The sequence below is a fragment of the Sinohyriopsis cumingii genome, chromosome 17 (genome assembly GCF_028554795.1).
Source record: "Sinohyriopsis cumingii isolate HCF-2022 chromosome 17, ASM2855479v2, whole genome shotgun sequence".
NCBI classification, from domain to species: Eukaryota; Metazoa; Mollusca; class Bivalvia; order Unionida; family Unionidae; genus Sinohyriopsis; species Sinohyriopsis cumingii.
Genome location: NC_142977.1, coordinates 104,842,258 through 104,868,803, shown reverse-complemented (window position 1 = coordinate 104,868,803; position 26,546 = coordinate 104,842,258).

The window sequence follows — 26,546 nt, the reverse complement described above, 5'->3', positions numbered from 1 at the left end:
ACCCGCTACCGCGTGCACAAAGTGCTGGTGATGAGAAACCCGATTACCTAAGTTCTCTGGCCGTGTATTTGACCACAACCATGGTACTTATGTCAAAATCCCTATAACGTCACAATACAGGTGAATCTTGCCAGGACGCTGTCTACTTAATGGAAACAATCTTCAACCGTAGATCTGTTCAATAGAAGTCATCGAACTCTCGAGTTTTTTTGTTGTATCCCGGATACTGCGGTCGGTGGTAACATTGGCTCGAAGGATGAAATCGATTTACTCATTCTGAAGGGCCAAAGGATTTGAGCTAGCGGGTCTGCGAGATAAGAAGTCTCTCGATGGATGCTTCAACAGTGTGGAAGAAATGTGTTATGTATATTTGATTTAATTTATATCTGATTTAATTGTTTGTAAGTTTTTAAAATATTTTTTATTTTTTATTTCATTATATGTGAAAATAATGTAGTTCTGTTTACTATGAACTCCTACTTTTTCCAGAAAATAGTTTGACCTTGACTGTTCATTTCTGTAAACACATTAGTAATAGTCACGTCAACACTTTTTTTTTTAAAATATTTATTTTATTGTGGGAATAATACGGCTGAGATCGAGGCTGTACTGGATACGTGACCCTAGCCTTGTAAAAAGTTTTTAGAGAGTAAACAACCTTTTTTAATTTTATTCTGAGAGTAAAATGATTGGTTTCTGTCATGGTCATGTGTAATGTACACATGATAACGTGACCCTCATACGGGTACACATTCTGCGTCTCAAAATTACTGTAAAGCCATTGTTTTAGTGAAATAATCTCAGTCTGGGCTTATAACACTTGAAATCAAGGCGTTATTTTGTTGTGTCAGTTTGGAGTTATTTCGAATTATTTGGATTCAAGAGGATTAATTCTTTTTTCTTAGAGAAATATGTGTGCACATACAAAATTCTTGAACATAGACATTTCTTAAAAGTTTTAATCGCATTTCCAAAACCGGAATGATATTTCTTGTTTCTATAAGGAACTGTAGACTTCAACACAGTACAGGATACAGCATACGTCATCGCCTTCCATCTTGGATTCTTCGTCGGGACTCGAACTTTTATTCATTGGAACATTTCCATATTAGGACTTCTAAAATTTCATTCCTGGATTATTTTTGGATTTGATTCTTAAAACCGTAAGTTCTTATTTTTGTCATTTTTATGGTATTTTTCCAGGGAAATAAATTATTTGTTAAATTTTTAAAAGCTTGTAGTTTTCACTCTTTCTTGTATTGCTAATTATTCGAGCCGAAACACGTAAGATAAGAAGTGGACCGCGCGAGGCCATTCCTCCAGCATTGGACGGGAATTGTTGAATCTGGACACTCTTGTGATCATCAACTGCACGTCACGAATTAAATAACATGATACGTTCCAGTTTTTAATCAATCAATAGAATTAAAGGTATGGACAGCACAGAATATCAGATAAAAACAGGGTATTAAAGTACAGTCAATGACAATGTTTCACATTTCATTTGGGCTTTTATTTAACAAATATCGTCGCAATCCTCCTCGTGGAGGATGGTTATAATCTTATCGAAAATATGTGATAAACGTTTAGGGTGATCATATAGAAATACGTACAAATACTAGTGTAAAATTGATCAAAGAAGTGATTGCAAATAAAAGTTTTTAGATGATTTCGTGTAAAATGTGCAATATTTGCAACACGATCGTTACCCACCCACCCCCCGTAAAAAGGGTTGATATATTCGTCGTAATCTTTGGCAAAAGAATGGCTGTCACGTATCACCTCATAATATTTTCGACATAAACTTTATTGAGGAATTGACTGGAGAAAAGAATTTTTGAGATGACACAGTGAGAAATGTGCAATATTAAGAAAATATTCTTGTGTGTACTCCTTTCCTTCATCGTCTTCTACTAATAAAGTATTTGTAAATAAATAATTATGACTGATTTGCTGATTAACCTTGAAAACATGATAACGACTGCTATAGATCAACTCAAAAGTATTAATAAGGTTCGTATTGCGTCAAAGCAAACTGCAAATTAAAAGAATGAATGCTAAAATTTGATTACTTGGTTTATTCTGTACAGTCATTATGTTTTGATCACATGACAATAGGGCATCGTCGTTCCCCTAACGTCTCACAGCGGAATGCAAAGCAGGGATCATTCGAAGAGGGAACCAGACTATTTGACGACTGAAAGTAAATAGGTCAGCAATGAAAACTTTGGGCCATCTAAGCGGTTATCAACAACGGTATAATTAAAAGTATTTTATCCTGGATATAGTATTTTGTTGAGCTGTTATTTACGTAAAACTCGCAAACGTTTTCTTTTAAAGTAGTCGTGCAACCTGTGTTATGACAAATAAAAACAAAATAAAATAAATTATATGCTTTTTTTTAAATCATTGACAACATTTTTTACAGAGGAAAGGGAGATGAGATCATTGGATTGAAAACGCGAAATTGTGACTTTCGTAACTTTTTTGTTAGAAAAAAATTGTTTTCTTATTTATGTGCGGAAATTTGCCTGTTTGGATTCTTCTTGATATTAGCCCCTGGGCTAGTTGGTTCACAGAAGGCGAATCAATAAGATGTTTTTTTCCTGTTTTCTTTGCTCCATTGTGAGCCATGAACGGTTTCCAGTCAGGATCGTATCACTGAAAGTGAGAACGGGAAAAGAGAAATGTTCCGCCGCTTGGTTCCTTTCCATTGTTTAAACTTTGCCATCTGATATGTGGATATTCATTTTAATTTCTTTGTTTCCCCAACACAATGGATGTTGCATACTAGGCATATAATAAAATATATAACATTTCTTCGTTGCATGTGCTAGTCTGACTCTAAGTGTGTTAAACGTTACACATGTTACTGTACTTGAAAAAGTGGTTTTTAATGTGCTGATACGTCTTGCATCTTTCATCTCCAAAAGGTTATGGTCTCCCAACTATTGTTTGAATTTGATTGACTTTGATTACGCTTGAGGTCTACTAAATGATAAAGCTGACTAGTTTGGAAAGATTTGTTTAAACAGTACACACATTTCAAAGGTTTACTTTTGAATGATTCGGCCTACTTGAGAACTAGCTGAATAGAATCTGAAGATGTAGGGTATTCATTCCGCATTTTTTTTCTCGCTTCTATGTTAGGATTCCAGTACGGTTTGTTTGCTTGGATCTTTGATCTTGGTTGTAGCTCCGCTTTGTTATATGTTGGGTTAGTTATATTTACCTGGAAACCTATGGCATCAGAACATATTTTGCTGATTCTAACTTGACTGTGGAGGACCTTTGAGGTGCTAAAAACGGAATTTGCAAAAACTATGCCCGAATGAAAAAATGATAGACTAAGAGGAAACAACACTGTCAGAGTTTGAGTTATATCGGATCATTATAGGAAATAATAAAATCCATACTGCCTGTCCGAGCAATCCAGTTTTATTTTTCGTTCGTTTAAAAGCAAAAACACAAACAAAACAGGCTGAGCAGGAAAAACGTAATATTCGATGTAAGACATACAGACATGGCTATCAGCTATCACTATTTGCACTAACCATATCTAACATTATTCATCCCTGTACCGATCCACCTGACGGAAAGCATAAACATAATGAACAAACAACATAGAACCCACTTTGACTCAAAAGAGTAAATGGTACCAAGAAATGTTCCTTGTTGTTCAGATTAGCAAATCATTCCTTCGGAGCTACCGCTTGTAAAACAAATTTGAACTAACTTCTTGTCTCCACTAGCAACAGTGGGGTTACGCAACAACTTCTCCAAATTAGATAATGCCCTTCTCCAAATTCAATTGCGCGAGAGTGAGAAACACCACAGGTCACAATTTTTATCCAAGAATAAAGGATTTGGGGATGAGGTTGAAGATAAAGCTGAAATATAATGCATAAAGCAATGAGAAACATCACACATTTCCTCACAAGTGATTTTTTATTGTCAGTTACAAGTAAACCCATTATCTCTGCCTAACGTTAACCAACTTCTTACACCAAGGTTAAACGTTTTTTCCTACATATTTTTCATGTTTATCCTGCTGTAGCATGTCAAATATTCAGAACTGTATTATCAAGCACTAATAGATCGAATATCGAAACACTATTACTTTTCCGAAAGTAGGGCTAGAATAACAGGCCAGCTCTGCATGCATGTTTTCCGTAATCTAGAGCGTGTAATGTCAGATCTTATGTCACTTGTTTAGGCTCGAATAAACAGTAACACAAGAAAGAGTGAAACCAACAAGCTTTGAAAACTACAATACCTTATTTCCCTGAAAAAATTCTGTAAAAATGAAAAAATATGAACTTACGGTTTTATAGAATCAATTCCAAAAATAATCCAAGAAGAATCCACGAATAAACTTTTATTAGTCCTAATAAAAAATGTTCTACTGATTTCACGTTCGAACCCCGACGAAGAATCCAAGATGGAAGACGGCGAAGTATGCTGCAATCTGTAGTGTTGAAGTCTACAATTATTTGTAGAAACAAGAATTATCACTCCGGTTTCTGATAGCTGAATAAATTTTTATTTAAAAAAAACCTGTTTTTGTTCCACACTATTACATGAGCACACGTCTTTTCCAGAAAAATAACAGAATTTATCCTTTTGAATCCAAGTAATTTGAAGTAACTCCAAACAGCACAAACTACAACTAACAGTTAACAGCCCAGCTTCTACTGAAATTAATTCTCCAAAACAGAGGTTATATGGTCTTGTAAAACGTAAACAAGGAGTCACGTGATCATCTTCTGGAAGGGTATAGAAGGCAAGTACTTGTTACAGATCACGTACACTCAGTGTGACCCTGACTAAAACCAATCATTTTACTCTGTGAAATAAAAAAATTTAAAAAATGTTTGCATCTTAAAGACAAAGTCCCATCATGACCTTGGAAACAACCAATCATTTTAAAATAAAATAGAACTTGGTTACGATGGTTGTTACAAATTCTGAAACAAGGTCAGTATTTCGATCAACACCTGGTGTTTATAAACTAACAGTCATAGTCAAACTATTTTCTGAAAAAGTATCATCTCTAGAGAATAAATTTACATTACAATATCATGCAATGGAATTTTTTTAAACTGACAAACAATTAAATTGAGATAAATATATATTAAATCATAACACAGAAAAGAGCGCCCTTTCTTTTTCCGATTTTCTTTGGCAGAGTATTTCAGAATGCACTCTCTACTTTCCAGGTTAAAAGTCGGACTTTGTAATCAAAGAACCATATATTGGTATACTGTTCAATACCAATCTCGAATGCTGCCATATCTGCAAACATAATTTCACATACAAATACCGACCAGACACCACAGTTTTGGCTATTTAACCATCCAAGAACCCCCACATTTTATTTTCCGTTTTGGATTTGGCTAACAACAGCACAACGTAATCAGTGCGCATATTTCTTCTTTCCAAAATGCTCCAAGCTTCTCGCTGCGTCTGTTTGCATGCTGTGTATTTCTAATCATTTAATTAACACTCGTTAATATATTTCTCAAAACCTCCTTGTAGATTTTCTCCAGCAACTTGATGGCTGGTGACTCATTAACGCATGTATGTTAAGGATTATGGTCGGCATTGCGCGCGCGCGCACACACACACACACACACACACACACACACACACACACATACACACACACACACACACACAAGCGAGCGCGATGGTGTAACTCTAAGATCACACCAAAGCTTTCTTGTGGGGTAAGTACTATACGTTATGTTTAATTCACTCAGAAGCAATCCAGTTCGCGAATTACATCGAGTTGATGTCATTATAGACACAATCGGCGATGAAAGAATGAATAAATTCTATATAAAAAAAACCTACAACTTGTACGTAGACACAAAAGCAAGCATAAGACGACTATTAAAATGAACGACACAGTAAAACCAAAACGTGTGTAGTACTAGCTAAAAATAAAACCAGGGGAAAAAGTACAAGACGATTACAATGACAATGATGGCGATAGTTGACATTATGACATGATGATTAGGCGATGACGATAATAAAACGAAGAGGAAAAAGAAGAACCATCAAGGTATTTGTGTAAATATGGACATTATAATTATTCTTTTTATGGCCATGATTATGGTTATTTGGAAATATAAAAAGAATATTGGACAATTCTAATTACAAAGAGAAATTCTAGTATCAATAATGTCAAAACTTTAAAATGAATATTAGTAAATGTTAGAAAGAATACCACATACAATATAATGTATTATACACACATGTAACAACCATATCAATTTTACATATTAATATCAAATAAATGCGGCATTGGCATTTAGATTTCTGCTATTGTGATAAATCCCATCGTTCAGATATTTTAGCAAGAAATTAAAAATGACGTATGTCTTTGTATGGAGTCCCTTCTCTGACCTAATTCCAAGACTGATCAGTAAGTCTAAGAATTGCATACAATTAAACCGGCATGTTTCACTTTTACAGCATATTGTTGGAAGGGGGCACAAGACTAATCTACGAGAATATAAAAGACCTGATTCAACTTATAATAAACCGGATGTCATCAAAATGGAAGAACACAAACCCACATAATATTCAAAAACGTAATAGCCGACCGCTGATTGCATATTTTGTTCATTGATCATTTGTTTGTTTAGTACGTTTAGAATGAGATTTTTATCCGTAGGAGACCGCATATGAAGGATTTCCTTGATTTGGCGTCACCACAAAAAAAGCAAAGTGTGAGATTTTGTTTAAATCGGAGTTACCACATAAAACCACCCACAAAGTCTTAGATTTTTAATAAAGGAGTAGTGAATGGGGACGATTCAGCCTCAAGGGGACTTATCATTAAAAAACACCCTGGGATTGTTTAGCCTCAATGGAAATTTAACATTAACCACCCTGGGACTGTTTAGCCTCAAGGGAAATTTAACATGGACAAAAAATCGTGGGACTGTTTAGCCTCAAGGGAATTTAACATGGGAATAGATTTTGGGACTGTATAGCGTCAAGGGAAATTTAACATGGGAATAAATCGTGGGCCTGAATAGCGTCAAGGGAAAATGGAATAGGGTCGGGACCCTATTAAAATAGGGTCCCGACCTGATAGGTCTATGGAAAGGGAACAGGGGAGAGGGATATAAAACACACACACACACACACACACACACACACACACATAAAATAAAAATTGAGGGTAGGCAATTGAAAGTAGATCTCTTTTCTAGAAATTGGAGTGGCCCTGAAAAGGGCCTTTGGGTTTCTTATTCTTCTAACTCCTCCACTTCTTCCACCAAGTCCTCACTTTTTCCATTATTCCTTTCTTCTTCTTCTTCTCCTCCTCCTCTGGCATCCAGTCAGGATGACCCAAGGCTCTGAACTTTTCCTGGACTTTGATCCAATTCTGATTGAGTCTCTCAAACTCTGCCTGTTTCTTTTTGCTTTCCTGATCTTTTCTTTCTTTATTCCATCTCTCTTTAATCTTCTTTACCTCTACCTCCATCACTTTTCTCATTAACTCCTCTCCTTTCTTCAGTCTGTCCAGACCTCTCTCCACAAAAGAGCACTCCATCCCATGCGACATATTTTCAAGAAAGCACCTGACTTTGCTTGCATTGTCAAGTGCTTCCTTTAGGCTTCCCACTCTGACATAGGCAGGATTCATCATACCTCTCAATCTCTTTTTCTCCTCTTCTATCATTCCTGCTACCACCTCTTTTGCTACATTTAGGCATTTAGCGTAGTCCAGGTACTCTGCTATCTTCCATTCTTTTTCTAGTCTCTCCACTACATATATACCATCCATTATCCAATAGTATATATTTACCAAGTTGTTGAACAGGTCAGATACAGCTATCATTTTCTTTCCGTTATTCCGTAGAATGGTGCGAACGACGAATATTGTGGGTTCTTATAGTTAAAGCGCGGACGTGATGGAAAACATCCCCCTAAAGCCCAAAAGTTATATTACCTAGAGCATCACTTAAAACGCACGGACGTGAAGGAAAACATCCCCTACTTTTCTCATTTCATATTATCTACTATCCACATACGTGAACCAGCAATAAACAAACCCCAAATCTACTATTCACACACGCAAAACATTAAAATGAAACCCAAATCTACTATCCACACTAACCAACTTAAGCTCTTACAAACACAAACACATACACTCACACTAGGAAAAAAAGAGTCAGTGTTTATATTCACACTACTCTACATACACACATTGGCAAATCGATTGTTATTTCTTTTCTAAAGGTTTGGGTAGCCCTGAAAAGGGCTGTTTGTTTTTTGAACTCCAGTGACACCTGGTTAATGATGGCACCTTCCAGGCCTGGCACCACACACACATCTTCTTCCCCAGTCTCCTTTTACTTTTTTTCTTGAGAGCGCAGAGGGAGGATGATTGGCTTCAGCACCCCAATCTTCTGTCTCTGGTATCTTGTAAGCCATCCTCTCTCCTATTTTCTTTTCCTCCTCTTCCCTCTGTCTTCTCTCCTCCTCTTCTTTCTTTATCCTTGCCTCTTCTACGATGGCCTCTGGAGCCAGCTCATTCACTATACACCTGGCATATTCCAGGTGTACATGAAAGTTCAAGCAGTTTTGCTAGTCTGGTGTTCATTCTCTTGATCAATCAACAAAGGTAGCTAGACTGCCGAGCGATTTTCAATTTATAGTGAAAGCGCGGACGTGAAGGAAAACATCCCCTAAAACAAAATTGATATTACCTAGATCATGACCAAACAACGCGCGGACCTAAAAGAAACACTCACTCACTTTTTTTACTACACATTACTAATTTAAAAATTTTCATTAATCACTTCAATATACTATTCACATACGCAAAGCAATCAAAACAAACCCCAAATCTACTCTCCACGCACGTCAAACAGCAAAAAAATATGATCATTATCTACTATCCACACAAACACATACAATCACACCAGAAAAGAGTTAGTGTTTATATTCGCACTACTCTACATACACACATTGGCAAATCGATTGTTATTTCTTTTCTAGAGTATGGGGTAGCCCTGAAAAGGGCTGTTCTTTTTTTGCTTGTGTGAAGTTGAAGCTAGGGCGATCTTTTAGTTTCTAAGAATGCGACGTCCTCTGATGATAGACTTTCTGACGATAGGTCTGCTTCTTCGGAAAGAGAAGAACTCTTTGGTGTCGATACGACAATCGACAAAGCCTCTGTCAGGTTCAGGTTCCTGCTGCTGCTGTTGTTGATGTTGCTGCTCTCTCTGCTGTTTCTGAAGTCTGTACTTCTCTGTCCATTCTTCTTTCTCCCTGTTCACTTCTTCTCTGAAGAGCTCTTCTATCAGGTCTTCAGTGACTTTTAACATTCTCACATTCTCTATCTCTTCTGGCTTTGGTATCAGACTGTGTCTAACCCTATGCAAATTCACGTAGGCTTCGTTTAGCTTGGTAGTCTGGAGCACATCTTCGTAGGAGGATGAGTCGACAATGAATGGTTAGACTGGAGGCTGCCCCGGCTTTAAAGTCAAAGCGCGGACGTGAAGGAAAACATCCCTCCACGGTTTTCGAGCCGGAACATTCAATGAGTGTCATGAGAGGGATAGTAAGAAGTCAAAGTGCATGAATCAAGATTCCTATAGCCAAACAAAAGACAAAGGCATTTTTTCTTCAAAACACAACATTTTTTATTCAAAAATCACTTAACACTAACCAACAACTCTAACATTTTTAACAATAATCCAACAATATAATATCAAACATTTTTCTTTCAAATACCAAAATTTTTAATTCACACATTATTTTGGACAGGGCTGACAAGGTTGTGAATGAAATTGTGATTTCCACTGTTGGAAGTCATTAGGCCATTGATGGACACTACGTTTCCTAGCTTGAGACAAAAGATAAGCATGCTGGTCACAAAACCATTGATCTACTTTCACATCGTTTCTAGAAGAAGAACGAGGATCAAAATGAGCCACTAAATGTTCTAAGGAATAGCCCAGGCTGCGATGATGCAGAAAATGCACATAATATTGTCCACACACCAAGGAATCTGTGCCTTGTAATTTCACATTATTGAATCGGGTGGTCTGAGCATTTCTTCTCATAAAGTCAATGATATCGTCTTCCAAAGGGGGCAATCCATACGAATCGAAATATTCGACACATCCTTCTTGAGGAAAGTAGACGGCTACCCAGTGGGTTCCTGGGAGATGACTGTCGTCCGTGTTGATCACATAAGCTAGATGGTCTTGAGGTTTACGATGAGGAAGTTCATCTTTAGCACAGACGACAGGATTCCAAGAAGCCGTGTACGAACTGTGGTTCAAAAGGTAATAAAGTTCCCAGGTATCCATGTTTTGTGCGTTTTTTTCTTCTTCTTCACAGGTAATAATAAGTGATCAATTCGATCCTGACTTTTTGCTTGAAAATGTCTGACAAATAACCGTTTCTTCGCTTCATCTCCCCACTCTGATTCAGGAGAGCTTCGATACGATGGATCTCTTGAGTGGTTAATGGTGGACAAGAATGTTCACGCAAGTCTTTATACCACTGATGCAACACGACTTCGTCCGAAATGAGACTCCAAGCTTCGTCCAGATACTCGTTCAATTTTTCTTCTTGACTCAGCATCAGGCATTTGTCGTGTTGAATTTGACTGGGATGATCGTTTTGACATCCATAGCAATCTTTCTTGATCAATTCCGTCATTTTTTCGACCAAGTGTTTGGCAAAACAGGAGACTAAATGGGCTTCTTGTTCTGGCCATCTTGACTTCATCATGATAACTTCTTCGTCTTTGTCTTGAGATTCTTCTTCCCCGGTCTCCTCACATTCCATTTCCAAAGTTTCTCCACTAGGCAAAGAGGGATAACAGTCTTCCATGGCTTCTAATGGTCTAGAATGACTTCTCTCAAACTGTTGATTTCTATGGTATTGTCAAATTCTGCATACAGGAGGACGTTCACTGTGTGATCTGGAGGTGGATTTGCAAACTGAAGTTCCACACGAATCTGACCCGATTTTATAGGGTGGAAATGTCCCTCGTCGCTGCCTTGGTCTGGAGTGAAATCAAAACTACACAAAGCATAGCCATCTGCATAATCGTCGTACGAAATACCGTGACTGGTGTTGGTTCCTAACTGTCCCGTGGCTTCGTACAGGGACAAGTACGATCTCAAATAATTCTTCGCGACACCAAAGTTGGGCTCAAAGGGTCGGGTACACAAGGTCTTGCCGTCGCGACTGACTTCGATCTTGGACACATTGTAATGTTGAAACTCAAAAGGATTTTGATCGTGGGTTCCGTTGAAGGCTGAATTCCTGACGATACCAACAATCAAACGCTTGGGTAACTGTCCTTGGAACAGATGATCTTCGATCATAGATCGTTGTCCAGCGGGAATGGTGAACGTTTTCACATCTACGCGTCGTATCGGATACTTGGCAGTCGTTCTGCTCAACGTCTGACTGACGTCGTTTCCCACTTTAGGTAACACTTCCACACGACGCACGTAAAGTCGGGCTTCTTGAATGATAGTTTTGTATTCATTGGCATGGGCCATCAAATGGAAAGCGGCACTGCTACGATTCAGTCTCAGACGGATATCCACCCCGTTCAGCAAATACTTTTCTTGTAACCACATGTCCAAATGCAAACGATCCATCAGTTCTAAACTTCGCCCTTGCATAAGTTTCTTACGATGGTCGTTAAACCCCACATTGTGAGGACTGTCATCTTCTGTCAGGACTGTGTCGCTAAACGTGGCTACACCTGCCGTATCAGGTTTCCATGCCACGCAAGCATCCAGATGAGTATTCCTGGCTTCTTTTCCGTACGTCAAGAGATTTTCCAGGTAGGCACGATATGGGTAAGTATCCATGCTGCTGCTGACCAGTTTGTTATTCAAGTAAGTGTCCACTTCGCTGAACAAGGAATGCATGAAATTGTTGACAGGAGCTACTCTAGCATCGCCTCCTGGATTGGTGTTGTCCGTTTTGATCACTTTCACTTTCATATACAAGTAACTGCTATTCAGATCGATGTAATCTTCGGGTTGTCCTTTGATTTCAAACTCGATGGGAGCGGAATCTGTCAAAGAGGAGACGGGATGAAATTCCACCCACTGAGATTGTTGCATGGTCATCATGGTGGGGGGCATGGCAAACAGATCCAGTTCCGACTTGGAACAGGCGCATGACTCTCGGTGCATCATTTTTTCCTCTTTCTCAATAATCGAAAACGTCTAAGTCTCGAACGGTTCTTCTTTTCTTTGCCTTTCTAGCTATAGACGTGTGAAGTCTGGTGAAAGGGTGTTTTCTTCGTCTTCTCTTTCTGCCTTGTCCTTGCTGAATGCCTGACTCGGTAGCGTGCAGGGCATTTATAGGTGTTTCTCGTCGGCCCAAAAGGTCTTTGCCCGTTTGCAGCAAGACATTTTTGCCTGCCCTCATGAAGGCTTCTTTAGGATTTTGTTTGTCGATGATGACATTTTGGAGAAATTATTTGCCATGTGTCAGTGCCGCATCTTTCAAGGCGTGCAATCCGCGTGTCACCATCGGTTTCAACACCGGGGCCACCGAACGAAAGGCCGATTTTAACATATCTCCTAAACCGTGTCCTCGCTGTCGAGCAACCCCTCGGTACACTGGATACATGACTTACGAGTCGTGAGAGAACCGTTTTCGAAAATGGAGTTTCGCCGTGACTTTTCCTTTGGTGAATGGAATATTTTGTCCCAGATCTCCTTTAATAGCAATGTTGACCGTGTCCAAATACGACTTGCTGACAGGCAAATAGTGAGGATGTACAAATTTGCGGTGAACGTGGTAAGTGTTTCCACCTTCCTCGTCAGCGTTCGTGGCAGAATCCACTTTGACAGGAATGACACGCAGTAACGGCCCAGAGGTGTCTCCCACCACGTTATACTCCACCACATCGGAGTACACAAACATCAAATTCAGTCCTTGGTTCAGTTCTACCGGGGCACGAAATAACTTGCTAAAAGACTCGTTGTCGTAAATGATTGGTAATTCGTTTTTCTTGATCATGGCCATTCTCATGTCCATGTCTCCGCCCAACATGTCAAACAATTCAGGACAAAATAAAATGGATACGATTTTACTCCCGTCAAATTTCATCAAGAAGCGACGAGCTGCTTTGTGGTATTCTATGGTGACACTTTTTTTGGCACTTTCCAAAGCTTTCAGAAACACGACATTAAACCTGGAGGCTATGGTGCTCACCAAATGTTGACCACTAAAATAATAGCCTGGGGGAACGAACAAGTGATAGGTGGTGTACTTTTGATTTTGTGTGCCAGGGGTTTTTATGTTATATTTGCCATGGGTATCCAAGTACAGTTGCATTTGCTCGTCATGAACTTCCACATTAAAAAAGTTTTGATTGGGAAGGACATTGAGGACTTGGGTCGCGGGAATGATTTCTACTAAAGCCACTTCCCAATGGGCTTCGTGATCTAATGGGATGGTCTGAGGTAATTTGGCCGTGTAACAGCACAACGTGTTCTTGGGAAACACCTCCATGGAACTGTCACTGGGTAAGGTTAAGTAAAATTGGTTTTGGTGACTCATAATTCCAGAGTTCTGTGGCTGTCCGAGGGGTTACTGGACGTCAGAGGCGTGTCTCCGCCCAAAATAGGGTTGTTGTTGTTATTGGAGTGGTGACTGGCACTGGCACTGGACACAAGGTTCCCGTTGTTCACGTTCGAGGAGAATTTCAGGGAGGAATTGGGAAGCAGGTAACCGACGCAGCTGCTCAATAAAATGGTACACAATTGTTTGCCTCCTTGTTGCAAACTTAAATTGGCGATGGCTGCCCCGATGACACAATACACCACGAAGATTTGCCAGAAAAAGACGATTTGTGTTTTAGGGACACGTTCTCCACACCACACCCATAAAGGTTGTTTTTGTAAATCTTGCAGAGAAGAACTAGGTGAAGGAGTGGTCGACGTAGCTGCGTCTGTGTGAAAGGGCATGATAGTCACTTCTTTTTATAGTTGATGACTTGCGAAGCGTCGATCCAAGAATCAAAACTGGGTGAATATCCTTTCCAACGTACTTTGACTTCTTTGATACGTCGTTTTTTCCACTTTACGGGTTCTGCGTTCGAGAATGCTTTCGAAGTCGTACACGTCGTCTTCTTTTTTGGTGACACGTTGTAACTCGGGTAAGTAAAACGTTCCTTTGAGCACTTCTCCGTTCATGTCTTCCAATTTATAGACGGCAGGATGACGGCCATGCACTCGTCCAGTGACACGAAACAATTCGGTCGTCCAGTTAGGTAAGTAACCTTTGTCGAAAGTGCGTTTGGTTTTGCCAATGCGCACCCAATCTCCTATGGTCAACACTCCACTTTTCTTGGGGGCAGCCCTTGTCGGGGACGTACTAAACAGGCGCTCAAACACCAACACTTCGTCTTCGGGAGTCACCTCTTGCGGGGCACGTCCGATGCTTCGATGGTAAGATTGGTTGTACGCTTGCACCAGGTGCGGTAAGATGTCGATGTACTTCAGAGTGTGGTGATGCGTAAAATATTTCCACATGTGTTCTATCAAAGTGCGTTGAAAACGTTCCACGATGCCGGCTTTGGTTTCGGGATTCTCGATGGTAAATAAATGAATGTCACGTTTCTTTAATTCTTTTTGGACAGCTTGGTTCAGAAATTCGGTACCTTTGTCCGTTTGCCATCGAAGAGGGTGATGACCGCTTTGTTTCAACACTCTTTGCAGGGCTCGCACTAACTCGCTGCTCGATTTGGAAGTCAACGGTACGACCCAGGCAAATTTGGAAAAGACGTCGATGACACAAAACAAATATTTGTAGCCACGATTGTAGCTGGCCAAATGAGAGACATCGGCTAAATCGGCTTGCCATTGATGATCGATGCCTTCCACTCGGGTGCGACTTCTGGAGAACTTGCGTCGAATGGGTTTGTGTAAAGTGTAGGTAGCTTGTTCTTGTAACCATCGTTGCACTTGAGGTAAACGGAGACTTTTCAGTCGAGTTTTGGCAGCACGATACAATTTTTGAACTCCTGCGTAACCTGCAGGATGGGAGGGAGTGTAGTAAATGCTGGCTAACACTTTTTCCATTTGTTAGTTTGTGTGTTAATAAGGCAGCAACTCTTGGAAGATGCTACTCTTTTTCTCTTGGGATACTTTCTTGGATTGCAATGCTTTGCGTGTGCGACCGGCAATAGGTGTTGAAGAGGAGGATGTCTAAACAGGGGATATCGGTTCTTGTTTCACTTCTGTCTTCACTTCTGTCTCCACTTTCTTTTTCTCTTGTGATGAAGAAGGGGTGGTCATCATCTTTTTAATCCATCCAATTCTGGAGGTAGGTGGTGTTGTTAACTTGCGTACTTTTTCTGGTGGAGTTTGAAACCCTTCTTCTTCTTCTCCTTTTTATGTCTTGGTCACTGTTAGTGGTGGTACTGGTGATGGTACTGGACTTTTCATCAAGGTCTTAAAATCTTTCAGAGTGGGAAGAGCTGTTTCGTCTGAGGCTTTCTGGTGAAAGAGTTGCAATCGTTGCAAGAGTTGACCGTACTTTTGCGATTTTTCTGTTTCGGACAAATCTTGGCGATCCATCAAGGACTGCAATTCGTGTTGTAACTGGGACATCTCGCTCAAATTGGGATTGGGAGGTAAATGCGGGGTGTGTTGTTCTTGCCAACGATGGTATTCCATCCATCGTTTCTAAGGTACTAAAGCTAGTTTTCGTCCTTCCATGGGATGTCAAGGGTCGATTCTAAGATCTTGGGACTTCAGAGGGCCTTTTTATCTTGCTCCCATCAGTCCTCCCAACATGGTTCCCAAGACTCCTTTCAGCAATGGACCTAACAAGAGGGGTAAAATTCCTCCACGTTGGACCAACATCTTCTTTTTTTGACGAATGGGGATTTTCTTTTGAACCATTTGGCGAAGAACGTGACGATGTTTGCCTAAGCATTGTTTCTGGTGTTTGGACAAAGGAATCGTGCCTTTCAAGACGTTCAAACAACATTCGCACACGGTATCGATGACCTCTTTGGAGGCTGATTGAATGAGTTTTTTTCGTAGGGGTGGAGAAGCTTTGGACAGGACAGATAACATGTCCCCATGTTTGACTAAACGAGGAGGCAGTCCTTTTCTTTTCTCTCCTTGGGGTTATTTAGAAGAGGGATGTTTTCTGAAGGGTGACATCTTTGAGTCTTCAGAAGCACCAAAAACACTGATACCCCGACTTGGTCACAGGCCTTTTTTATACTGGAACGCGTTGCCACTGATTGTCTTTACGTCGTATCAATTTGAGGACAGGCATGACACGTCGTGTAGGGGTACGCAACGGACTAAATCGAGCCAGTTCTTGCTTGGACAAATCCAGTAAACTTTGTAACATGCAGAATCTTTCTTGGACTTTGATTTTGGGAGAAGGTACTTTGTGAGCAGCAGCCACTGCCACTAAATTGGAGGGTCCTGCCACTGGGGAAGTTCTTGGGGTCATCAACGGAGAAGTTCTTGGTGTGATCAACGTCTCCAAGTACTCTTCAGTTCTAGGTGTCATCAACGGAGAAGTGGATGAACGTGAGGCAGCCGGAGACGTGGTCACCATCGTGGCAGGTCGTGGTTTGCGAGTGTAAGGTTGCGTCCTGGCTGAAGTGCCACTCTTGCGACTAGTTTTCTTCTGTGGGCTTTTCTTTTTCTGGGGACTTTTTCTCTGTTTCTTTTTCTGGGGGTTTCTTTTCTTTTTCCGGGGTGGTGTCTGGTAACAGGAGGGTCCCGCCACTGGAGAAGTTCTTGGAGACACGGGTCTCCTTGGGGACTTGGTCTTGACACCGTGGCTCTTTTTCTTCTTGGAGCTTCCTTTGATTTTTTTCTTGGGGAGAACTTTGGGGGCATTAGGATCCCATCTTAAGAGAGAGCGAATGATGACCCCTCCTGGAGTACCGCTCCCTCCAGGTTTCAAAATGATTTGTTTCTTGGTTTGAGTGTCGATGCGGGGATCGGCCAGTTGGGTCAAAGCGTCTTTGTTTCGATCAAAAAAGCGTTTGGTTTGATGAGGAATCTGAATGATCCCTTGGAGTAATTGACGTGCTGTCACCGTGAACCATCGTAAGACTTCTTTAAGACTAGCTTCTAAGACACGAGCTCGTATTTGTGGATTTTTTTCTCGACTGATGCCATACAAGGCACGAATCAATTTGACGGGAAGATGCAACTGAAGGAACGTCATGTTGACGTTGTGTGAGACAGACGAAAAGTGTCTGAGGTTTTTACACATTTTTTTGTGGAATGAAGTTAAGTCGAGGACGGAGACGTGTACAGGACAGGCCCTCCGTCTTGGCACCAGTGGTGAAACAAGTGGGTACGAAATCGCAAATTATCGGGGGTCGTAGGTTTCAAATCGACGAGTAAATAGGCGTGTTGCGTTTGGGTGGCATCGTCGTACGCCTGAGTCAGCCAAGGCGTCCCTAACTGTTTGGCTAAAACTTGCACTTGCGATTTATCTCGAGAGCTTTTAAACAAGACCACGTAATGCGCATTGAGACTGATGGTGCGATGGGCTTTACTTTGTTGAAACAAATTTTGGGTGATGGTAAACGACACTGGCATTACGGTGATGCCCTTTGCGCGTGAACCACGGTTTAATTTCTTCTTCGTCTTCTCCTAACATGTCGTCGAAAATGACCAAATGGGTTTGCCGGGAGTCAGAGACGATGCCGTCGTCTTCTTTAGGAATGCCTTCCACAAACACGATGGAATCTCCTTGACTTTCTCGCAAGAGGCTGTACGCCGATTGCCACTCTTTGTAACACCACACGATGTGTTGAGGTGGTCGATCGATCAAATGATGCTTGTGTTCGATCAAAACGTTTGACGAATTCGGTTTTGCCTGAACCGCTAGGTCCTGCAATGAGCATGTTAAAGGGATGGCGAAGATACAAAGCCTCCCAACTGGCACGATCTAAGTGTTCGTCGATGACTTTGACAATATAGGAAGAGGGAGCAGAGACAGCAGAGGTAGCCATAGTGTTAGGAATGTCACTTGTGACACGAAAACAAACAAGCCAAGAGTTTATATACTTTTTTTCAGGATACGTTTATTGATTGTTTCAAATATGAACAACACGACTTTCCTTTTCTTTCCTTGGGGTTGTTTTCTGGAGAGTGACATCTTTGAGTCTTCAGGAGCACCAAAAAACATTGATACCCCTACTCGGTCACAGGTCTTTTTTATACTGGAACGCGTCGCCACTGATTGTCTTTACGTCCTATCAACTTCAGGACAGGCATGACATGTCGTGCAGGGATACGCAACAGACTAAATCGAGCCAGTTCTTGCTTGGACAAATCCAGTAAACTTTGTAACATGCCCGATCTCTCTTGGACTTTGATTTTGGGAGCAGGTACTTTGTGAGCAGCGGCCACTGCCACTAAATTGGAGGGCCCTGCCACTGGGGAAGTTCTTGGTTATCAACGGAGAAGTTCTTGGTGTGATCAACGTCTCCAAGTACTCTTCAGTTCTTGGTGTCATCAACGGAGAAGTGAATGAACCTGAGGCTACCGGAGACTCGGTCACAGCCTTTGCAGGTCGTGCTTTGCGAGTGTAAGGTTGCGTCCTGGCCGAAGTGCCACTCTTGCGACTAGTTTTCTTCTGTGGGCTTTTCTTTTTCTGGGGACTTTTTCTCTGTTTCTTTTTCTGGGGGCTTTTCTTTTTCCGGGGTGGTGTCTGGTAACAGGAGGGTCCCGCCACTGGAGAAGTTCTTGGAGACACGGGTCTCCTTGGGGACTTGGTCTTGACACCGTGGCTCTTTTTCTTCTTGGAGCTTCCTTTGATTTTTTTCTTGGGGAGAACTTTGGGGGCATTAGGATCCCATCTTAAGAGAGAGCGAATGATGACCCCTCCTGGAGTACCGCTCCCTCCAGGTTTCAAAATGATTTGTTTCTTGGTTTGAGTGTCGATGCGGGGATCGGCCAGTTGGGTCAAAGCGTCTTTGTTTCGATCAAAAAAGCGTTTGGTTTGATGAGGAATCTGAATGATCCCTTGGAGTAATTGACGTGCTGTCACCGTGAACCATCGTAAGACTTCTTTGAGACTAGCTTCTAAGACACGAGCTCGTATCTGTGGATTTTTTTCTCGACTGATGCCATACAAAGCACGAATCAATTTGACGGGAAGATGCGACTGAAGGGACGTCATGTTCAAAATGTGTGAGACAGACGAAAAGTGTCTGAGGTTTATATAGATTTTTTTTGTTGAGTGAAATTAAGTCGAGGACGGAGACGTGTACAGGACAGGCCCTCCGTCTTGGCACCAGTGGCGAAACAAGTGGGTACGAAATCGCAAATCATCGGGGGTCGTAGGTTTCAAATCGACGAGTAAATAGGCGTGTGGAGTGTGAGTGGCATCGTCGTACGCCTGAGTCAGCCAAGGCGTTCCTAACTGTTTGGCTAAGACTTGCACTTGCGATTTATATCGAGGGCTTTTAAACAAGACCACGTAATGCGCATTGAGACTGATGGTGCGATGGGCTTTACTTTGTTGAAACAAATTTTGGGTGATGTAAACGACACTGGCATTACGGTGATGCCCTTTGCGCGTGAACCACAGTTTAATTTCTTCTTCGTCTTCTCCTAACATGTCGTCGAAAATGACTAAATGGGTTTGACGGGAGTCAGAGACGATGCCGTCGTCTTCTTTAGGAATGCCTTCCACAAACACGATGGAATCTCCTTGACTTTCTCGCAAGAGGCTGTACGCCGATTGCCACTCTTTGTAACACCACACGATGCGTTGAGGTGGACGTTCGATCAAATGATGTTTATGCTAGATCAAACGTTTGACGAATTCGGTTTTGCCTGAACCGCTAGGTCCTGCAATGAGCATGTTAAAGGGATGGCGAAGATACAAAGCCTCCCAACTGGCACGATCTAAGTGTTCGTCGATAACTTTGACAGTGGAGGAAGAGGGAGCAGAGACAGCAGAGGTAGCCATAGTGTTAGGAATGTCACTTGTGACACGAAAACAAACAAGACAAGAGTTTATATACTTTTTTCAGGACACGTTTATTGAATGTTTCAAATATGAACAACACGAAAGACAAAAATACATAAAAGCCAAATAGTTATGTACAGGAATAACAAACACATCAAAACGATCAAAGTGGAATATAAACAAGTCTCTGTACAACATGTTTTGGGTAACCAAGATGCCCTAGGGACAGTGTGTAATGTTCTTACAGTCTCTACATGAGGTATTGTCACACAAGCGTCCTCCCGGAATGACCTTTCAGGCATGTCCATGACAGTCCTGTCCTGAAGCGAGTGGTTGTTCTCGGTGACGGGCTCTTCTGGCACTGTCACTAACACAGGTTGAAAAGTAACTTTTTTCCTTGAACAACTCTTGTGCATACTGGGCCACTTCTTGGGTCCAAGCCTCAAAACCCCCCTTTTTCCAGTCACGAACATCTGTCCAATGGGGGTGTAAGTCACAAGCTACACACACATCGTCATACACGTCTTCGGTAGCTAAAAGTTGACGAATCTTTTTTTCCCGTAGAGATCGAGAAGTATCCAGATGAAAACGCAAGGCTTTGAGCAAAAGGAGTCTTTCGTGACATTTTAAGGCCATTGGGGTGGTAAGTACTGTTCGTAAAGAGTCCACAAGGAATCGGCTGGTAAACGAAATCCCAGAAAACAAGTCACTAAGACACACACTATGCGTCGTCCCAAATTGATTGGATACAGTTCTTGTAATAATTGATGGTAATGATCCACGGTTTGAATATGGTCATTGAGTTCCTGCCACGGAATCTGTTCAATCACTTGTGACATAAGCCGTGGCATGGATTCCTGATTTTATAGTCTCTTTATTTCGGAAGCAATAAAGGTACTTTCTAACTAGACATCTTCGTTCTCCAGTAGGGAATCTAAATCTTGCATACTGTTACCTACACTTCAGCGTTTGTCTAAGCAGATTCCACGTAAAATATGTTGGTAATCCTTTAACTCGTCTTCCTCAATACGTTGCTCTAGGTGAATTTCGAAGTAACCAAAATTACGAACATTTAGTTCATTCACTAACTGAAAGTGATGAACAAGGTCTGACCACTGAAATAATTTCTGACGAATCAGTTCTCTTATACCATTCAGGTACCAGTGGCTAAAGATCTGGTGACGTAACGGATGCAACTGTTCTTTACGTTTGACTTGTATTTTGACCAGCTCTCGGTAAATGCGTTCTCTCAACTCCACAGGCAAAACGCGAATGTTCTCTTGTAAAGTATCCATAAACAGGTCATACTAAATCCTCTTTTGTCTGACAGAAGAAATGTACCGTTTGCACAGACATGGTTTTACTTCAGTGCCAGATTTAAATCGTTTAGTCACTAATTTACACATTACAATTCGTTCAGAAGTTTCCTCTTTCACTAAGTTGACATTGTGTAAAAGATGTCGGTAATTCGTTAACTCTTCCTCTGGAATTCGATGCAGTAAGTTTACATTGTAGTAGATAGAATCATCAATAGCAAACCAATCCTTTTTAAAACCAGGGGGTTGTTGATCAATGTCTGTCCAATGGAACACTTTCAGCTGCATCAGTCCTTTTATAGCATTCAGGTACCAGTGATTAAACATCTGGTGACGTAACGGATGCAATTGGTCTTCACGTTTCACTTGTATTTTGACCAGCTCTCGGTATATCCTTTCTCTCAACTCCACAGGCAACGCGTGAATGTTCTCTTGTAAGGTATCCATAAACAGATTATGGTAAGTTACTTCAATGTCTCGGTCCCACTAAGGGTAAGTAATGACAATTCGGTGACCATCGAGCATGTTCTACGTAGGCCGAATCTTGTGGTTCCCAGTGGTGAAGTGACACACCGCAACTGAAGCACTGGACTTTATCCCCTTCGCCCAAGTAGAACAATCCGGCTCTGGCTAATTCTTCGGGGGTCGGTCCTCCCAGATACTTAGGCCATTTTCCTTTGAACGATTGAAGACGATTTTCAAAGTCGCAGTATTCCGACAAACGTACAGGGAACGAATATTCGTCTTTCACAGGTTCGTTTCGATGAGGGTTGGGTGACATGGACAGGAGTTTGCTCAAGAGTGGATGACATCCGTAGGGAGGTAGACGTGAAGGTGAACATTCACCTTTAAAACGAAACCCAGTAAAGTGTCCAAGAGGACGAGCGGCATCACTTTCGCATCCCTCAGGTTTGACACGCACAGCATCACTTTCCATGATAGGGGTAGTGAGAACAAAGTTCCCATGATGCTTTACGGCATCACTAAGGTCACAATGTACAGCATCGTTCCCATCGCAAGGCTCACATTCGCATTCCACTTCAGAAGCCCCAAACTTGAATTGTGCCTTTCTGAACTTGTTTTGTGTTTCTCTGAAGTATTCATCTTGTTCGCTTGGTCTTGGTAGTCACAATGAACTATCGATCTTGCCTAGGGTTCCTTTTTATATACAGACCAATACCGGCGTGTCCATACGGCAAGGTGAAATGATTGGGAAGTCGTACTCGCTTCTGGTACACGATTTGATAGACTTTTTCCAAGGGTCGACTGACGATGTGGTGAGTGGGTAAACGTACAATCTTGTTCGGCTGGTAGGTGGTCACTTTAAAGTGTTCATCTTCTCTAGACTGCAAAGCTTCTTTCAATACCCCAAAGTTGACCACACGGCTGGTACGATAATTCAGAGTCAATCCTTTCACTTTACACGTCGTGTGCACTTCTCCTTGTTTGTCACGGTATTCGTAGCCGTAATGTTTAGGACCGCCACTGGCGAAACTTAGAATCTTGTCGGCGGGGTGCTCGTCTGTCCAGGCTCCTAAACGGTCTCCTTCGATGTCAGGGTGCTATTGACTCGGGTGATGGATGTAAATGCAACTGTCCGTGTCAAAGTACAGGACGCTTTCCCCTAACAGTTCTAAAGCTTCGTACAATTTTAAGCGAGCATGAGCTGTCACGTAAGCCGCAATGATGACATTTCCAAAGGGGTCGTCTTGTACAAAGTCCAGATCTTCTTCGTAATTGACCAAGATCAAATTCTCGCGAACGAAATTCAACGTGTTTCATGAATTTGGTTTTGTCGTGAATCATCTGAAAGTAGCGGGAAGGTTCTGTCAAATATTCCATCTTGGGTAAACACGGTCGTTGTGCCATTTTTCCCCAGAAGCAATTTAACATCACTTTGGCAAACGATCGCCTGCCTTCGTTTTTCTCGATGTGATCTAAAGTGATGCCTTCTTGTTCCCAGTATTTCTCTTTGAATGTCTTTTGGTCTTCGGGAGTGTGACACCAGGACGGATAGCCACCGACTTCTTGCTTTAGTTTCAAAAAGGCATCCACGTAGTCTGCGAAAATGCCTTTCTGTGTGGGGTCACCCTTGTGATATTGTTGTGTCTTGGGAAAGTGGCAAATTTCGTACACTTCTAACAGTTGGTATCCCATGTCCAGAGCTTTGAACAATTCTACGCTGGTCCAGGTTCCCGTCAAGGACCGTTCTTCCTGGGTGTGATGACAAGGTTGGTCTTGGTTGCACGTTTCGGCACATGTACGACACAAATGAAACATCAGTTTGCCTTGACAATGGTGAGGTAAGACGGGGTGGTATAGGTTCGTGGGAGGCAAAACTTTGCACTTGATCAAGCCTTCGTATTGTCGAATGTTTTTCAGGTCAATGTGTTCAGTCAGCAATTGTGGGTGCCCTGCAGGAAAGCGACAATATTTGCACACGTAGGGATACAGCGAACACACGTCCAAGTATTTGATTTCTTCTCCTTTCTCTTCGTCGGCTTGGTACAGCAAACAGGTGGCATTGGTCCTTCCTCCGTACAAACTATCCCTCGGGTTCAGCGGGTCCATGAACTGGTAACTTTCCACGAGGCGTTTAAATTCGGGATCGGTTTTCAAACGGTGATCGTACTCGTGTTCCCACATTTCCACCACTTGGTATCCTTGCCTTTCTAACTTTAGGCGTCGCTGACAAATGGCCTGGTACAAGTCTTCCATGGTTCGTTGTAAAAACTGATTTTTAGTGCCGCGGTCAGGGTAACAGACGGGACATCCGTGAAATAAGCAACTGTTAAACTCGTACACGATCTTGGGGTTTTCTAAGTCTCAGCCATCGACCGAATGCGTTCCGATAGTCTTTTCGCCCCCTCCGTTGTGGGCATGCTGAATCCATTTGTCTTCCTTGTCGCACAAGTAATGTAACCAGCGTAGGGCTTTGACCGAGTATTGACGTTTGACATAGTTGGTCGTTTGAGGACTGATGACAGCCACGGTGTTTTCAGGCATGAATCGTTGGCGGTACACTAAGGAACACGCTTTGGCAATGGTGCAAGCTTCTTTCAAAGGATCCACCCCTCCGTGTTCCATGAACAGTTCTCGAAATTTTCCACAGCAACGCCGTAAAATGTCCACGTCGGAACGACAATACTTTAGCATTTCTTCCTGAAAGTCAAAAGGGTCCGAGGCGTGAGCCTGGTACCAAGCGTAGAAAGCGTCTCGTTGTTCGGTACGCATGTTGTCGGGGTCGTAATAGTGAGCCTCAGGCAAATGGGGTAGAACGGCGTGTTGATTGGCTTCCGTATTGAAAAAGTGTGGAAAGTACCCTTTAGCCAATTCTGTCATTCCAAACGTTTTAGGCATTCGACTTAAAGGCATGGCCAAGTAGCTCATCTAATCTTTAAACTGTACTTGTCCCACTTACATGAAAATGATTTTGGCTCCGTTCAAAGTGACTTTAGGACGTTCGGTGCCTTGTTCCGTATAGTATCTGAGAAGAAACTGTCCATCGTATCCGGAGAAATTGTGAGCCATCACCGTGGCATGACGATGACAATCTCCGTAACGTTCGATGTCCTCTTGGCTCCATGTCATGTCGATGGGGTCTAAGACCCATCGAGCGAAATCGGCTAGCGTGTTCGGTCCTCGAAAGATTTTTTCACGCCCTCCAGGAATCTTACTGCAGTGAGAGCAATGACTGAAAATAGGTTTTTGAATGTACTTTTAGCACGCTCGATGAGCCACGCAGAAATTAGGAATGTGAATGCCGGTCTCTTGCATGCATTCGAAATCGAAAAAGATGAAATTGCCTTTCTTCTTGTGACCATCGTCTTTCTCTGGTTGGGGTTGGTATTTTTGCACGTAGTATTCGTGTTCCAAGTCCACGATGTGGTGACAAATGTGACATTTTTTCTTTCCTGAACATACGTGTGCCTTGGCACTGTTGGTACGTATGCCTTGTCCACACGTAGAGCACAATCTCAGGAGTTGACAAGCACATTTCTGCTGAGAACCTTGCGTCTTGGGATGTTGTTGGTAACAGGCAGGGCTGACAAACGTGCACAGACAAGCAGGACAATGCACTGGCTCTTGCCCTTCGCTCAGACAGGGTGGAGAGGCCAAACATCCTGAGCATTTCGATCCGCAATGCTTGTGTTGCTATCGATTATTATAACCATGGTCACATTTCTCACAGTAATAACCGTATCCCAGGAATCCGGTAATACTGGTAATGGTATTGAAATGGTCATCGCGATGATAAAGGTGAATGTATTTTCCATCCTTAAAGTCTTTTCCTCGAAACAACAGAGGCCCGCGCACTTCTTGAGGGTGCACTTTCAAGGTGTAGCGTGGAGCTAGGACATCTTGCAATTTTTGCATTTCAGGAATGCCGCAGGGTGTGTCTGTGGACAGGCCGGCTTGTTGCAACAGGAGTTCTGCTTCACTTCGTTGTTTGGCTCGGTCCGATTGTCGAATAGTTTTCCAGGCTCTTTTCCATTCTGCCGTGTCGTTCTTGTTGGCATAGGTTCGTCCCACCACGATAGCCCTAGCTAAACACATCTGATCTTGAGGGTTGTGAATTTGGACGAGGCTCTTTTTGGTGCTGCAAAGGTCGTTCACCAATAACACCTTATTGCGTTGTCCGGTCCCTTGAGGAGGAGAGACGTGGGTCATGTCGAGTGTGGCTTTTCCATCGGTGATGTCAAACTGGTCATTGGATTGTTGCACGTGTTGAATTTTGTCCATGACTTTGGAAGCGGTCAATTCTGCAGGGCTGCTAAACTCGATCCAAACAGGGGATTTCAAACCGTCGTGTTGTATGGAAAGTCTCAAGCGATCGTCTTCTTTGGGTTGACATTGTCGCTTGAGTATGGTGAGTAAAGAATCCCACACCCCAGTGATGAACCCTTCTGCTTTCTCCAACGGTACGTCGGACTTGAAATCTTTAAATTTCACCGTGTATTTGTAAGCCGTGGTTCTAAATTTTCGAGAGGAGCGCTTTTCTGTCTCTCGAATGGAATACTATTTTTCAGGGTTAACTAAGGGTGGTGAATTTTGTTTAGAGGGTTTGGATTCTGGTTCACTCATGTCCTCTTCAAAATCACTGGCATGAATTTGTGCCAAGACTTCAGCTCTGGTAAGAGGCGATAGATCACGTTTCTGCCTCTTACTTTCTTCTTCTTTCTTCTCAAATGAATTGGATCGTTTCATCTTTAAAGCAAAAAGTCAAATGACTAAAGTTTAAGCACC